The sequence below is a fragment of the Lissotriton helveticus genome, chromosome 6 (assembly GCF_964261635.1).
Source record: "Lissotriton helveticus chromosome 6, aLisHel1.1, whole genome shotgun sequence".
NCBI classification, from domain to species: Eukaryota; Metazoa; Chordata; class Amphibia; order Caudata; family Salamandridae; genus Lissotriton; species Lissotriton helveticus.
In genome coordinates this window covers 103,474,150-103,490,506 of record NC_136067.1, presented here as the reverse complement: position 1 = coordinate 103,490,506, position 16,357 = coordinate 103,474,150, and the positions used below count along the sequence as shown (strand labels likewise).

Below are 16,357 nucleotides of genomic sequence, written 5' to 3'. Positions count from 1 at the left end.
GTTTGAAAAAGTTATTTACGATTAATAGGCTAAGTCACCACCTATGTGAAATAGATAGTTCCATTACATCAGTGTGTTAACAAAGTAAAGGAAGAAAAGAAGACACCATATAATCTGGTGCAAGCCCTGGTGTTGAGAATAACAAGAGGAATTCCAAAGTCCCAAAGATGTCAGAAATAAATTGTAATTTATTTACCAATTCAAGAAGAGTATTTTTATCCTTTGTTATATTTATGAAATTTCTGTACAAGTGACCAGTTGCTGCGCTCTGAAACAAAAGGAATCCATCCTTAGTCTCACATCCGCCACTCTGACACTAATTTATCAACAATAATAATATATACTCACTGTAAAATAAAAGTTGCTACGAGGGAAATCTTCACTCGCTAGAATCCAAAATTATATCCAAAGTCCATAAAATTTGCTCTTTTACGTTAATTGCACCCTGCAATAAAATAATTATACAATCCTCAATTGTTGTCCCTAATTCGTTACAATGGGAATTACATGTATAGCCACACTCGTCGTCTCACTCACCTATAGTAATTCTTCCCAATGTCAAAAAAGGTTAGACATCCCAATTTGTCGATGTCAAATATCCAAGCACCGTTATCAATCCAAACCGTTACATGTATAAAGTTCTCGCTACGGATACAAAAAGTAAAGAGGCATAACCTTATAGTTACAAATCTAGGTCGAGTGTATTTCGGGCATAGTCTAATCACTCAAAATATAGCTCCCGCTTACTTCTCAAAACAAGCGTGTACGCTCGCTCTGGCATTCCGATCAACCACTGGCGTTTAACTCAGGCGCCATTATCTCTAAATAACCTGTTTCTCCACATCAGTTTCTCAGTCGCCATCTTGGAATGGTTATTTCTTACTCAAAGTGAAGGGTCTATAACTCATAGACTCGTTAAAAAAGGAGTTTAGTCAGCCACTGTTTAAGTATTTTGTGACACTTCCTATTATATAAGTGATAATACACTCGTTTGCAATATCCGTTGCGTTCTAATGTTTCTTAATGTGTATTCGAACCCTAAAAAATCACGATACCTTATTCTTTAACTACAATACGTGGTCCCTCTCCTATCTTAACCTCAATATATACACGTAGCGGCACGAGAACAAAGGACTATTCACTTCCATTCCATCGCCCAACAGGTCGGCCACTCGGAGAAATCCCATAAATTGTGTACATTTTAAACATGTAAAAAGGGGAGAAAGAGCAGTATGAAGGACAGAAAATCACATAGTGTTATACTGTACTGTACATCTCGTTGCATACATTGCAATGCAAATTTGTTTTAAAACACTTTTTATATATACAGAGGCAACACTATTTAGTTGGTTATACATACATCCAATGAAAATATATACAATAAGTATCACAGTAATACTATATTTGAGTTCACTAATCACCCAAGAAGAATTGAAGCTCAGGGTCTAAATTTAATCCCTCTTCCACTGCCCGCAAAACCATAATCCATCTAGCTTCTTTACGTCTAAGTTTCAGGGTTCTATTCCCACCCCGTCTATCTAGGGTAACATGTTCAATTCCATGATACGTAAATCTATGGTTTACGGAATCATTACCATTCTGGATCAGGTGAGAGGCAATAGGGTACCTAGTGTCACCACTTTTAAGTGCGCGAAAATGTTCCATCATTCGGTCCTTCAATTTTCTCACTGTACTTCCTACATAGATTTTCCCACATGTACAGGCAATAATGTAAATAACATATGTTGTCTCACAGTTAATAAATGACGTAATTCTAAAGGTACCTGTGTTGTTATATGCAAAAGTCTGTATCTTTTTGGTAGCCCATCTGCAGCAGCTGCAGAATCCACAGTAATAAAAACCTACTGGTTTCGTGCGTAACCAGTGGTCCGTGTTCACTGGTTTGGTCTGTTTCGGATAACTGGGACTCACTATATTTGCAATTGTTGTACCTTTACGAAATGTCAGACTGGGTCTCTCAGTTAGATATGGTAATAAGTCATTGTCTGTACGTAACAAATGCCAATGTTTGTTAAGGATAGCATACAGTTTATGACTCCCTTTACCAAAATTGGTAATCATCCTCACTTTGTTTGCGCTCCTAGTTCGGTCATTGGAATTCTTGGGTTTTAATGTATCACTTCTCTTTAGTTTACAAGCCCTGTCACAGGCCTTAGTAATAGTTTCAGTTTCATAGCCTCTGTTTTTAAATCTCTTAGTCTATCCTTAATATTCATATCAAAATCAATATCATCAGAGCAATTCCTCCTGGCTCTCAACATTTCACCAAAAGGAATTGCTCGAATTTGGCTCTTAGGGTGACAACTATCTGCCCTGAGTAATGCATTACAGCTTGTTTCCTTACGGAACATCCGACTACATAGTCTATTATCTTGTACAAAAAGTTCTACATCCAGAAAAGTAAGATGTTGTCTGTCAAATTGTGTAGTGAATGTCATGTTCAGGTTGTTAGAATTAAGATAGGAAAAAAAGTTGCTAAGTTCATCTGTCGAACCTCTCCAAATTAACAAACAATCGTCAATAAACCTTCCCCAATAATAAATGTGATCTATCCATTTTTGACCTTTAGGACCCCAGATCCACTCCGCCTCTAAGCGTCCCATAAACAGGTTGGCAAAGGACGGCGCGAATCTGGAACCCATAGCTGTCCCAAGTCTCTGTCTGTACCATGTATCTTCAAAGAGGAAGATATTGTTTTGTAGTACCATTCTCGTCATCTCTAGAATAATCTCAGTATGCTCTAGGTATTCAATTGGTCTTGAGTTCAAAAAGTGTTCTAAAGCTTGAATGCCCAACTCGTGGTCAATGTTAGAATATAAAGAAACAACATCAAGTGATGCTAAAATCATGTCCGGTTCCCATATTACATCATTCATGATATTGAGGATATGCTTCGTGTCTTCTATATGAGACGGTAAATTCTGAACAAACGGTCTCAAGTATATATCCACAAACTGTGAGAGTCTCTCTGTGGGCTCACCTATGCCTGATATTATCGGCCTGCCTGGTGGTTTCTGGCGATCTTTATGAATTTTCGGCAATGTATATAGGCATGGGGCCCTGGGACATTCTACTCTCAAATACCAGTATTCTTCATGATCAAGTAATGTATGTTCATACCATTCTCTCAACTTGGTATTGATCTTAGCCATAGTCACTGTCATAGGGTTAATACTTAGTTTTTCATAATACCTAGAGTCATTTAGTTGTGATAAAATCTCATTGTTATAATCTTCTTTGTTCATAACAACAATGTTGCCACCTTTGTCAGCCATACGTATTATCACATTGGGTAATGACGAGAGTTCCTTAAGAGCTAGCCTTTCACCATATGTTAAGTTACCCCCAAAGTTTCTTGGTTTGTTGTTACGTTCTCTCTATATTATATGATCAATATCAGCAGTGACAGATTTAACAAACGCATCAACCCCATTTCCTGCCGATAATTGCGGTGTCCACTTCGATTTCGTTCTAAGTCCACTAGTAGGTGCATAACCTGGATTAATATCCAAGTCCCTTAAAAGTGAGCTAACCGTAACTGGGTCTTCCTCGTTCTCAGTCAATGATAACAGTAGTTTAGTGTTATACACTTCTTGTATAGTAAGGTTGCTCATAGGTGGTTTAAGGGATGATGTTTTATGACTATCATGTTTCAAAAAGTGTTTCTTAAGTTTCAGAAGTCTAGAAAACTTATATAAATCAATTTTAGTCAAAAACCAATCAACACGTACAGTTGGACAATATCCCAAACCTTTCTTTAATATTGACATCATATTTTCTGATAAATCAACAGATGAAAGGTTAATAATCTCAATCTCATTAATGTCTCCATTCATTTCCTCCAAGAGCGTAGTCTCATCCCTGGTCTTGTTTCTTCTGCCTCTGCCTCTGCTCCCCCTCCTAGTCTTTCTCCTGGGCTGTTCCCAAATCTCCCCCCGGGTTCTCGGTTTCCCATTCTGATGCGACGGACCTCCTCTAAAAAATGATTTGGGGCTAAACTAGCTGTTGTACTAGGCTCATTGTTATCCTCATTTTCACTTGTCGATATATTACTTGAGGAAGTATTTAGTTCTGAACTGGTAGGTGTTAAACCTTGTTTGGTGGTTTGCCCTTTAGCCACCAAATGATCAAATGTACGAGCAAAGGTATATACTCGTCCAGTGTTGTAATCATGTTCATCTCTCTTAAGCTTACGAGCTTTCCTGCGTTTTATATCTGCCTGTAAGTTGGTCAAGATCTCATCTAGCTTGTTGTAGTTTTTTATAGTAGCCTCTGGCAAATTTAACTGTTTAATTTCATCCTCACAAGTTTGTATTTCAATCAAAAGTTTGGCAATTTTTCTTTCCGCATTGTCTATGAGAATCCTAATCAGATTACTAGAACTACTGGAGAGTTCTTGTTCCCATTTATCTAGGAGGTCCGGTTCCAAGTCTTCATAGGTCGGAATGGTCTGTGATATTAGGCCTCGAGGGATGCGTTTCAAAGTTAAATATTGTTTCAAAGTTATTGCATCCCACCATTTGTTCAACTCTGACCTTTTCAGTCTTTCTAATCTAACAAATTTGGCTCTGAGTCCCTCTTGTTTTGGTTGAGTGTTAGAGGATAGTGCTACATTCACTGAAGAACCAGTACTAAGGTTCTTAAATAAGTCTAAAGCTTCCTGTTCACGGTTCATATTGAGATATGTAAAGCCACCTGTGGCTGCCTAAACCTGAAACTAAATGATTATAGTGTGATGACCAGGCAATGGTAGGCGCACAACAAGATTATGGCAGTTTGTACAACATCCACGTAATGCTGTGTGCTTCAAGCAAAGAATGGAAGGTCACCCTTCTTCCACACAAACTCAGAATAAATTCCAAGAAAACAGTTCAAAATTGTTCCTCGCTGAGCAACACAATAAAGTAAATATTTTTGTATAACACGCGTTTTTTCACAATCCCTAGTTCCCAGGTATGGAAATTCACATCAATTGTAACACCAAGGCGTGTCTCTATATTCCATATGAGGAAAGTCTCTTCAAATATCACACCACCGTCAATTTGTAGTTTCGCAGCATCGATCCAATTTTTATTTTTAATCTTCTTTCCATCAATCAAAATGTATATAGCATGAACTTCCTTCCATCAATCAAAATGTATACAGCCAACACGTGTTTCGTCTGGCATTGTTATAATGCCATTCGACTTCTTCAGGGCTGCAAGCCAAGAAGATATCATTAAGAGTCTATATATATCACCAAAAACGATACCAATTTGGTGTGAAAAAGTTATTTACGATTAATAGGCTAAGTCACCACCTATGTGAAATAGATAGTTCCATTACATCAGTGTGTTAACAAAGTAAAGGAAGAAAAGAAGACACCATATAATCTGGTGCAAGCCCTGGTGTTGAGAATAACAAGAGGAATTCCAAAGTCCCAAAGATGTGAGAAATAAATTGTAATTTATTTACCAAATCAAGAAGAGTATTTTTATCCTTTGTTATATTTATGAAATTTCTGTACAAGTGACCAGTTGCTGCGCTCTGAAACAAAAGGAATCCATCCTTAGTCTCACATCCGCCACTCTGACACTAATTTATCAACAATAATAATATATACTCACTGTAAAATAAAAGTTGCTACGAGGGAAATCTTCACTCGCTAGAATCCAAAATTATATCCAAAGTCCATTAAATTTGCTCTTTTACGTTAATTGCACCCTGCAATAAAATAATTATACAATCCTCAATTGTTGTCCCTAATTCGTTACAATGGGAATTACATGTATAGCCACACTCGTCGTCTCACTCACCTATAGTAATTCTTCCCAATGTCAAAAAAGGTTAGACATCCCAATTTGTCGATGTCAAATATCCAAGCACCGTTATCAATCCAAACCGTTACATGTATAAAGTTCTCGCTACGGATACAAAAAGTAAAGAGGCATAACCTTATAGTTACAAATCTAGGTCGAGTGTATTTCGGGCATAGTCTAATCACTCAAAATATAGCTCCCGCTTACTTCTCAAAACAAGCGTGTACGCTCGCTCTGGCATTCCGATCAACCACTGGCGTTTAACTCAGGCGCCATTATCTCTAAATAACCTGTTTCTCCACATCAGTTTCTCAGTCGCCATCTTGGAATGGTTATTTCTTACTCAAAGTGAAGGGTCTATAACTCATAGATTCGTTAAAAAAGGAGTTTAGTCAGCCACTGTTTAAGTATTTTGTGACACTACCTATTATATAAGTGATAATACACTCGTTTGCAATATCCGTTGCGTTCTAATGTTTCTTAATGTGTATTCGAACCCTAAAAAATCACGATACCTTATTCTTTAACTACAATACGTGGTCCCTCTCCTATCTTAACCTCAATATATACACGTAGCGGCACGAGAACAAAGGACTATTCACTTCCATTCCATCGCCCAACAGGTCGGCCACTCGGAGAAATCCCATAAATTGTGTACATTTTAAACATGTAAAAAGGGGAGAAAGAGCAGTATGAAGGACAGAAAATCACATCGTGTTATACTGTACTGTACATCTCGTTGCATACATTGCAATGCAAATTTGTTTAAAAACACTTTTTATATATACAGAGGCAACACTATTTAGTTGGTTATACATACATCCAATGAAAATATATACAATAAGTATCACAGTAATACTATATTTGAGTTCACTAATCACCCAAGAAGAATTGAAGCTCAGGGTCTAAATTTAATCCCTCTTCCACTGCCCGCAAAACCATAATCCATCTAGCTTCTTTACGTCTAAGTTTCAGGGTTCTATTCCCACCCCGTCTATCTAGGGTAACATGTTCAATTCCATGATACGTAAATCTATGGTTTACGGAATCATTACCATTCTGGATCAGGTGAGAGGCAATAGGGTACCTAGTGTCACCACTTTTAAGTGCGCGAAAATGTTCCATCATTCGGTCCTTCAATTTTCTCACTGTACTTCCTACATAGATTTTCCCACATGTACAGGCAATAATGTAAATTACATATGTTGTCTCACAGTTAATAAATGACGTAATTCTAAAGGTACCTGTGTTGTTATATGCAAAAGTCTGTATCTTTTTGGTAGCCCATCTGCAGCAGCTGCAGAATCCACAGTAATAAAAACCTACTGGTTTCGTGCGTAACCAGTGGTCCGTGTTCACTGGTTTGGTCTGTTTCGGATAACTGGGACTCACTATATTTGCAATTGTTGTACCTTTACGAAATGTCAGACTGGGTCTCTCAGTTAGATATGGTAATAAGTCATTGTCTGTACGTAACAAATGCCAATGTTTGTTAAGGATAGCATACAGTTTATGACTCCCTTTACCAAAATTGGTAATCATCCTCACTTTGTTTGCGCTCCTAGTTCGGTCATTGGAATTCTTGGGTTTCAATGTATCACTTCTCTTTAGTTTACAAGCCCTGTCACAGGCCTTAGTAATAGTTTCAGTTTCATAGCCTCTGTTTTTAAATCTCTTAGTCATATCCTTAATATTCATATCAAAATCAATATCATCAGAGCAATTCCTCCTGGCTCTCAACATTTCACCAAAAGGAATTGCTCGAATTTGGCTCTTAGGGTGACAACTATCTGCCCTGAGTAATGCATTACAGCATCCCTCGAGGCCTAAGATCACAGACCATTCCGACTTATGAAGACTTGGAACCGGACCTCCTAGATAAATGGGAACAAGAACTCTCCAGTAGTTCTAGTAATCTGATTAGAATTCTCATAGACAATGCGGAAAGAAAAATTGCCAAACTTTTGATTGAAATACAAACTTGTGAGGATGAAATTAAACAGTTAAATTTGCCAGAGGCTACTATAAAAAACTACAACAAGCTAGATGAGATCTTGACCAACTTACAGGCAGATATAAAACGCAGGAAAGCTCGTAAGCTTAAGAGAGATGAACATGATTACAACACTGGACGAGTATATACCTTTGCTCGTAAATTTGATCATTTGGTGGCTAAAGGGCAAACCACCAAACAAGGTTTAACACCTACCAGTTCAGAACTAAATACTTCCTCAAGTAATATATCGACAAGTGAAAATGAGGATAACAATGAGCCTAGTACAACAGCTAGTGTAGCCCCAAATCCTTTTTTAGAGGAGGTCCGTCGCAGTGCCGCCGTGCTAGGAGTGGTTATTGAGCCACCGCGTCATCGCTGGAGCCGCGCTGCGATTGGCCGCAGCTTCGCCACCATCGGAGGCTCGCCCTGAGAGCGGCGCATCCATCGGGAAACTTCGCCGCCCGCCTGCCTGAGCTAGAGACGGGCCGCCGCGCTGCCCGCGGCGACCCGGAAGTGACTAGCCGGCCGGCCAATCCTAGCGCGGCCGGCCGGAAGTGCCCGCCCCCCCCAGCCCGGGGGAAGAAGGAAGACGGCAGCCCAGGAGAAGACCTGGAGGGAGCCCCGGGAGAAGCGGAGGACGTTGCCGGTCTCCCATGCTGAAGAGGGAGACCGGAGAAGTGCCCAGGAGATTGCCGCCGTCGCAAGGAGCCCCCGCCAGGACGGCGGCCCAGGAGAAGAAGTATGGCGGTCCACGCGGGGCTCCAGTGGCCTGGAGGGAGCCCCGGGAGAAGCGGAGGACGTTGCCGGTCTCCCATGCCGAAGAGGGAGACCGGAGAAGTGCCCAGGAGATTGCCGCCGTCGCAAGGAGCCCCCGCCAGAGTGCCCGGTAAGTTAAATGGGCTACCGAGCGCAGCAGCAGCACCACCAGAGGCTTGGGGCTCGGAGCCACACCATGGTGGACTTGGGCGGCTGCCCCAGGAAACACCTCTGCGAGCCCCTGCTGCCCCCCGCCCTGCTCTGCTGGGCCCTGCTGCTGCTCTGCTTGGGGCTCAGAGCCGCACCATGGTGGACCTGGTGGTACCTTAACAAAGGCAAAACCATTGCATTGTAAATGCTTGTTTAACGAGTCTATGAGTTATAGACCCTTCACTTTGAGTAAGACATAACCATTCCAAGATGGCGACTGAGAAACTGATGTGGAGAAACAGGTTATTTAGAGATAATGGCGCCTGAGTTAAACGCCAGTGGTTGATCGGAATGCCAGAGCGAGCGTACACGCTTGTTTTGAGAAGTAAGCGGGAGCTATATTTTGAGTGATTAGACTATGCCCGAAATACACTCGACCTAGATTTGTAACTATAAGGTTATGCCTCTTTACTTTTTGTATCCGTAGCGAGAACTTTATACATGTAACGGTTTGGATTGATAACGGTGCTAGGATATTTGACATCGACAAATTGGGATGTCTAACCTTTTTTGACATTGGGAAGAATTACTATACGTGAGTGAGACGACGAGTGTGGCTATACATGTAATTCCCATTGTAACGAATTAGGGACAACAATTGAGGATTGTATAATTATTTTATTGCAGGGTGCAATTAACGTAAAAGAGCTAATTTAATGGACTTTGGATATAATTTTGGATTCTAGCGAGTGAAGATTTCCCTCGTAGCAACTTTTATTTTACAGTGAATATATATTATTATTGTTGATAAATTAGTGTCAGAGTGGCGGATGTGAGACTAAGGATGGATTCCTTTTGTTTCAGAGCGCAGCAACTGGTCACTTGTACAGAAATTTCATAAATATAACAAAGGATACAAATACTCTTCTTGATTTGGTAAATAAATTACAATTTATTTCTGACATCTTTGGGACTTTGGAATTCCTCTTGTTATTCTCAACACCAGGGCTTGCACCAGATTATATGGTGTCTTCTTTTCTTCCTTTACTTTGTTAACACACTGATGTAATGGAACTATCTATTTCACATAGGTGGTGACTTAGCCTATTAATCGTAAATAACTTTTTCACACCAAATTGGTATCGTTTTTGGTGATATATATAGACTCTTAATGATATCTTCTTGGCTTGCAGCCCTGAAGAAGTCGAATGGCATTATAACAATGCCAGACGAAACACGTGTTGGCTGTATACATTTTGATTGATGGAAGGAAGTTCATGCTATATACATTTTGATTGATGGAAAGAAGATTAAAAATAAAAATTGGATCGATGCTGCGAAACTACAAATTGACGGTGGTGTGATATTTGAAGAGACTTTCCTCATATGGAATATAGAGACACGCCTTGGTGTTACAATTGATGTGAATTTCCATACCTGGGAACTAGGGATTGTGAAAAAACGCGTGTTATACAAAAATATTTACTTTATTGTGTTGCTCAGCGAGGAACAATTTTGAACTGTTTTCTTGGAATTTATTCTGAGTTTGTGTGGAAGAAGGGTGACCTTCCATTCTTTGCTTGAAGCACACAGCATTACGTGGATGTTGTACAAACTGCCATAATCTTGTTGTGCGCCTACCATTGCCTGGTCATCACACTATAATCATTTAGTTTCAGGTTTAGGCAGCCACAGGTGGCTTTACATATCTCAATATGAACCGTGAACAGGAAGCTTTAGACTTATTTAAGAACCTTAGTACTGGTTCTTCAGTGAATGTAGCACTATCCTCTAACACTCAACCAAAACAAGAGGGACTCAGAGCCAAATTTGTTAGATTAGAAAGACTGAAAAGGTCAGAGTTGAACAAATGGTGGGATGCAATAACTTTGAAACAATATTTAACTTTGAAACGCATCCCTCGAGGCCTAAGATCACAGACCATTCCGACTTATGAAGACTTGGAACCGGACCTCCTAGATAAATGGGAACAAGAACTCTCCAGTAGTTCTAGTAATCTGATTAGGATTCTCATAGACAATGCGGAAAGAAAAATTGCCAAACTTTTGATTGAAATACAAACTTGTGAGGATGAAATTAAACAGTTAAATTTGCCAGAGGCTACTATAAAAAACTACAACAAGCTAGATGAGATCTTGACCAACTAACAGGCAGATATAAAACGCAGGAAAGCTCGTAAGCTTAAGAGAGATGAACATGATTACAACACTGGACGAGTATATACCTTTGCTCGTAAATTTGATCATTTGGTGGCTAAAGGGCAAACCACCAAACAAGGTTTAACACCTACCAGTTCAGAACTAAATACTTCCTCAAGTAATATATCGACAAGTGAAAATGAGGATAACAATGAGCCTAGTACAACAGCTAGTGTAGCCCCAAATCCTTTTTTAGAGGAGGTCCGTCGCATCAGAATGGGAAACCGAGAACCCGGGGGGAGATTTGGGAACAGCCCAGGAGAAAGACTAGGAGGGGGAGCAGAGGCAGAGGCAGAAGAAACAAGACCAGGGATGAGACTACACTCTTGGAGGAAATGAATGGAGACATTAATGAGATTGAGATTATTAACCTTTCATCTGTTGATTTATCAGAAAATATGATGTCAATATTAAAGAAAGGTTTGGGATATTGTCCAACTGTACGTGTTGATTGGTTTTTGACTAAAATTGATTTATATAAGTTTTCTAGACTTCTGAAACTTAAGAAACACTTTTTGAAACATGATAGTCATAAAACATCATCCCTTAAACCACCTATGAGCAACCTTACTATACAAGAAGTGTATAACACTAAACTACTGTTATCATTGACTGAGAACGAGGAAGACCCAGTTACGGTTAGCTCACTTTTAAGGGACTTGGATATTAATCCAGGTTATGCACCTACTAGTGGACTTAGAACGAAATCGAAGTGGACACCGCAATTATCGGCAGGAAATGTGGTTGATGCGTTTGTTAAATCTGTCACTGCTGATATTGATCATATAATAAAGAGAGAACGTAACAACAAACCAAGAAACTTTGGGGGTAACTTAACATATGGTGAAAGGCTAGCTCTTAAGGAACTCTCGTCATTACCCAATGTGATAATACGTATGGCTGACAAAGGTGGCAACATTGTTGTTATGAACAAAGAAGATTATAACAATGAGATTTTATCACAACTAAATGACTCTAGGTATTATGAAAAACTAAGTATTAACCCTATGACAGTGACTATGGCTAAGATCAATACCAAGTTGAGAGAATGGTATGAACATACATTACTTGATCATGAAGAATACTGGTATTTGAGAGTAGAATGTCCCAGGGCCCCATGCCTATATACATTGCCGAAAATTCATAAAGATCGCCAGAAACCACCAGGCAGGCCGATAATATCAGGCATAGGTGGGCCCACAGAGAGACTCTCACAGTTTGTGGATATATACTTGAGACCGTTTGTTCAGAATTTACCGTCTCATATAGAAGACACGAAGCATATCCTCAATATCATGAATGATGTAATATGGGAACCGGACATGATTTTAGCATCACTTGATGTTGTTTCTTTATATTCTAACATTGACCACGAGTTGGGCATTCAAGCTTTAGAACACTTTTTGAACTCAAGACCAATTGAATACCTAGAGCATACTGAGATGATTCTAGAGATGACGAGAATGGTACTACAAAACAATATCTTCCTCTTTGAAGATACATGGTACAGACAGAGACTTGGGACAGCTATGGGTTCCAGATTCGCGCCGTCCTTTGCCAACCTGTTTATGGGACGCTTAGAGGCGGAGTGGATCTGGGGCCCTAAAGGTCAAAAATGGATAGATCACATTTATTATTGGGGAAGGTTTATTGACGATTGTTTGTTAATTTGGAGATGTTCGACAGATGAACTTAACAACTTTTTTTCCTATCTTAATTCTAACAACCTGAACATGACATTCACTACACAATTTGACAGACAACATCTTACTTTTCTGGATGTAGAACTTTTTGTACAAGATAATAGACTATGTAGTCGGATGTTCCGTAAGGAAACGGGCTGTAATGCATTACTCAGGGCAGATAGTTGTCACCCTAAGAGCCAAATTCGAGCAATTCCTTTTGGTGAAATGTTGAGAGCCAGGAGGAATTGCTCTGATGATATTGATTTTGATATGAATATTAAGGATATGACTAAGAGATTTAAAAACAGAGGCTATGAAACTGAAACTATTACTAAGGCCTGTGACAGGGCTTGTAAACTAAAGAGAAGTGATACATTGAAACCCAAGAATTCCAATGACCGAACTAGGAGCGCAAACAAAGTGAGGATGATTACCAATTTTGGTAAAGGGAGTCATAAACTGTATGCTATCCTTAACAAACATTGGCATTTGTTACGTACAGACAATGACTTATTACCATATCTAACCGAGAGACCCAGTCTGACATTTCGTAAAGGTACAACAATTGCAAATATAGTGAGTCCCAGTTATCCGAAACAGACCAAACCAGTGAACACGGACCACTGGTTACGCACGAAACCAGTAGGTTTTTATTACTGTGGATTCTGCAGCTGCTGCAGATGGGCTACCAAAAAGATACAGACTTTTTGCATTTAACAACACAGGTACCTTTAGAATTACGTCATTTATTAACTGTGAGACAACATATGTAATTTACATTATTGCCTGTACATGTGGGAAAATCTATGTAGGAAGTACAGTGAGAAAATTGAAGGACCGAATGATGGAACATTTTCGCGCACTTAAAAGTGGTGACACTAGGTACCCTATTGCCTCTCACCTGATCCAGAATGGTAATGATTCCGTAAACCATAGATTTACGTATCATGGAATTGAGCATGTTACCCTAGATAGACGGGGTGGGAATAGAACCCTGAAACTTAGACGTAAAGAAGCTAGATGGATTATGGTTTTCCGGGCAGTGGAAGAGGGATTAAATTTAGACCCTGAGCTTCAATTCTTCTTGGGTGATTAGTGAACTCAAATATAGTATTACTGTGATACTTATTGTATATATTTTCATTGGATGTATGTATAACCAACTAAATAGTGTTGCCTCTGTATATATAAAAAGTGTTTTTAAACAAATTTGCATTGCAATGTATGCAACGAGATGTACAGTACAGTATAACACGATGTGATTTTCTGTCCTTCATACTGCTCTTTCTCCCCTTTTTACATGTTTAAAATGTACACAATTTATGGGATTTCTCCGAGTGGCCGACCTGTTGGGCGATGGAATGGAAGTGAATAGTCCTTTGTTCTCGTGCCGCTACGTGTATATATTGAGGTTAAGATAGGAGAGGGACCACGTATTGTAGTTAAAGAATAAGGTATCGTGATTTTTTAGGGTTCGAATACACATTAAGAAACATTAGAACGCAACGGATATTGCAAACGAGTGTATTATCACTTATATAATAGGTAGTGTCGCAAAATACTTAAACAGTGGCTGACTAAACTCCTTTTTTAACGAGTCTATGAGTTATAGACCCTTCACTTTGAGTAAGAAATAACCATTCCAAGATGGCGACTGAGAAACTGATGTGGAGAAACAGGTTATTTAGGGATAATGGCGCCTGAGTTAAACGCCAGTGGTTGATCGGAATGCCAGAGCGAGCGTACACGCTTGTTTTGAGAAGTAAGCGGAGCTATATTTTGAGTGATTAGACTATGCCCGAAATACACTCGACCTAGATTTGTAACTATAAGGTTATGCCTCTTAACTTTTTGTATCCGTAGCGAGAACTTTATACATGTAACGGTTTGGATTGATAACGGTGCTTGGATATTTGACATCGACAAATTGGGATGTCTAACCTTTTTTGACATTGGGAAGAATTACTATAGGTGAGTGAGACGACGAGTGTGGCTATACATGTAATTCCCATTGTAACAAATTAGGGACAACAATTGAGGATTGTATAATTATTTTATTGCAGGGTGCAATTAACGTAAAAGAGCAAATTTAATGGACTTTGGATATAATTTTGGATTCTAGCGAGTGAAGATTTCCCTCGTAGCAACTTTTATTTTACAGTGAGTATATATTATTATTGTTGATAAATTAGTGTCAGAGTGGCGGATGTGAGACTAAGGATGGATTCCTTTTGTTTCAGAGCGCAGCAACTGGTCACTTGTACAGAAATTTCATAAATATAACAAAGGATAAAAAAACTCATCTTTAAGTGCAATGCTTTTTAAACCTTATGTTCTCCCTCTGGCTCAGCTAATTTAGTCATTTGGCCTTAGATTCATGTGTTACGCCAACGACAGGCAAATTATATTTTATTTAAACAAGCACTCTGAAGGCTTGTTTCTATTTGTCAGGGGTGCTTGCTTAGCATTGTGGATTGAATGGGAAAAATACGCCATGAAATTAAATACATATTTCTTTGGATGCACCTCTCCGCAATGGAATCCAGCCAATTTCTGGTCCACCCAACTCAAAATTCCTCAAGAAGCCAGTCTTTCATAGCTGAAACATAGATTTCATAATTGCTTGGGAATTATCTTGCTCAACCCATGTAAACAAACTTTATTTTTTCTGCTGCTAAAACTAAAACTTCTCCCCTTACTCCCTCTCCAATCCTGCCAATTAGTGGTCAATAGCATTGACTTTTGTAACTTACTATTGCTAGGTGGTCCTTATCATACTGTTAGTAAATTTCAGCAAATCCAAAATGCTGCACCTCACCTTGCACTCAGTCTACCTATGTGTTCTTCCTCATCGGACGCACAGAACTATCTGCTCTATCTTCCCGTTTCTGTACAAATCATCATCAAACCCCTTTGCTTTGTCTTCCAAGCTTACCACAGCTTTGGTCCTTGATCTCTCCAATGTAATTTCTAGGGGTGGGCAGCACTTGCGGAGTTCTACTCCATGAAATTCCGCAGAGTTACATAAATATTCTGCGGAGTTCCGCCCACCCGTAGTTCTGTGCACCAGTCCTGCACACGGACTTAAAAACCACTAGAGGGATTACAGCTAAATAAACACCCATTGCCACTTACCAAAATACAGCCATCGCTGGACCCTGTGGTAGTTCACTAGTCACAGAGAAAAGGCAGCAGGCTTGTTCATAGAGTTTTTGTGCTGCACAAAAACGAGATGTAACAAATAGCGAGCTGCCAACATCACTGACAGATCCGACCAAAGGGTATTTATTTACTAAACAGATGAGAGCAGCCTGTTGTCGCGCTACTGTTTACCTTCAGCAATGTATGCTTTCAAATCATAGCAGAACCTAAAATACATGTTAAGATCGACTTTTTGCAGTTTACATAAGTAGCTTCTTTGATCACAGCCTTACAGTCCTGGATTCGGAAAAAGAGCCAGCGATTCCTTCCAGGAGCCACACGTCTCTTTTAGAGGTGCAGAACTTTCTGCACCGGCTCTAGGGAGGAATGCACAAGCTTCCCTGCAAATAGTCCTTCCTGTTTGAACAAGAGAGGCAATTAAAGCCATATAATGGCAGTCAAGACGCTCCTAGCATGGACCGCCTTTATAGATGGAACGTGTTGAACCTTTCAGCAGCATCAACATGACACAATTGCATTGTGTGCTTGAATTGCGATAGCTGAATCTTGGCAATTTGTCAACGAGGTGCA

The 16,357-nt window shown here is 39.6% G+C and overlaps 1 long non-coding RNA gene across 1 annotated transcript in view; it reads right to left on the bottom strand.

Annotated features, from left to right (window-relative positions):
* Positions 1-5,627: 5,627 nt before the first annotated feature.
* LOC144761236 (uncharacterized) overlaps positions 5,628-16,357 on the bottom strand; it is a 48,613-nt gene continuing 37,883 nt past the window's right edge. The window contains exons 2-3 of the long non-coding RNA XR_013595640.1: positions 5,817-5,924; positions 5,628-5,724 (exon numbers count right to left, since the gene is read on the bottom strand). This is a non-coding gene — a long non-coding RNA (uncharacterized LOC144761236). The remainder of the gene's footprint in view (positions 5,725-5,816; positions 5,925-16,357) is intronic.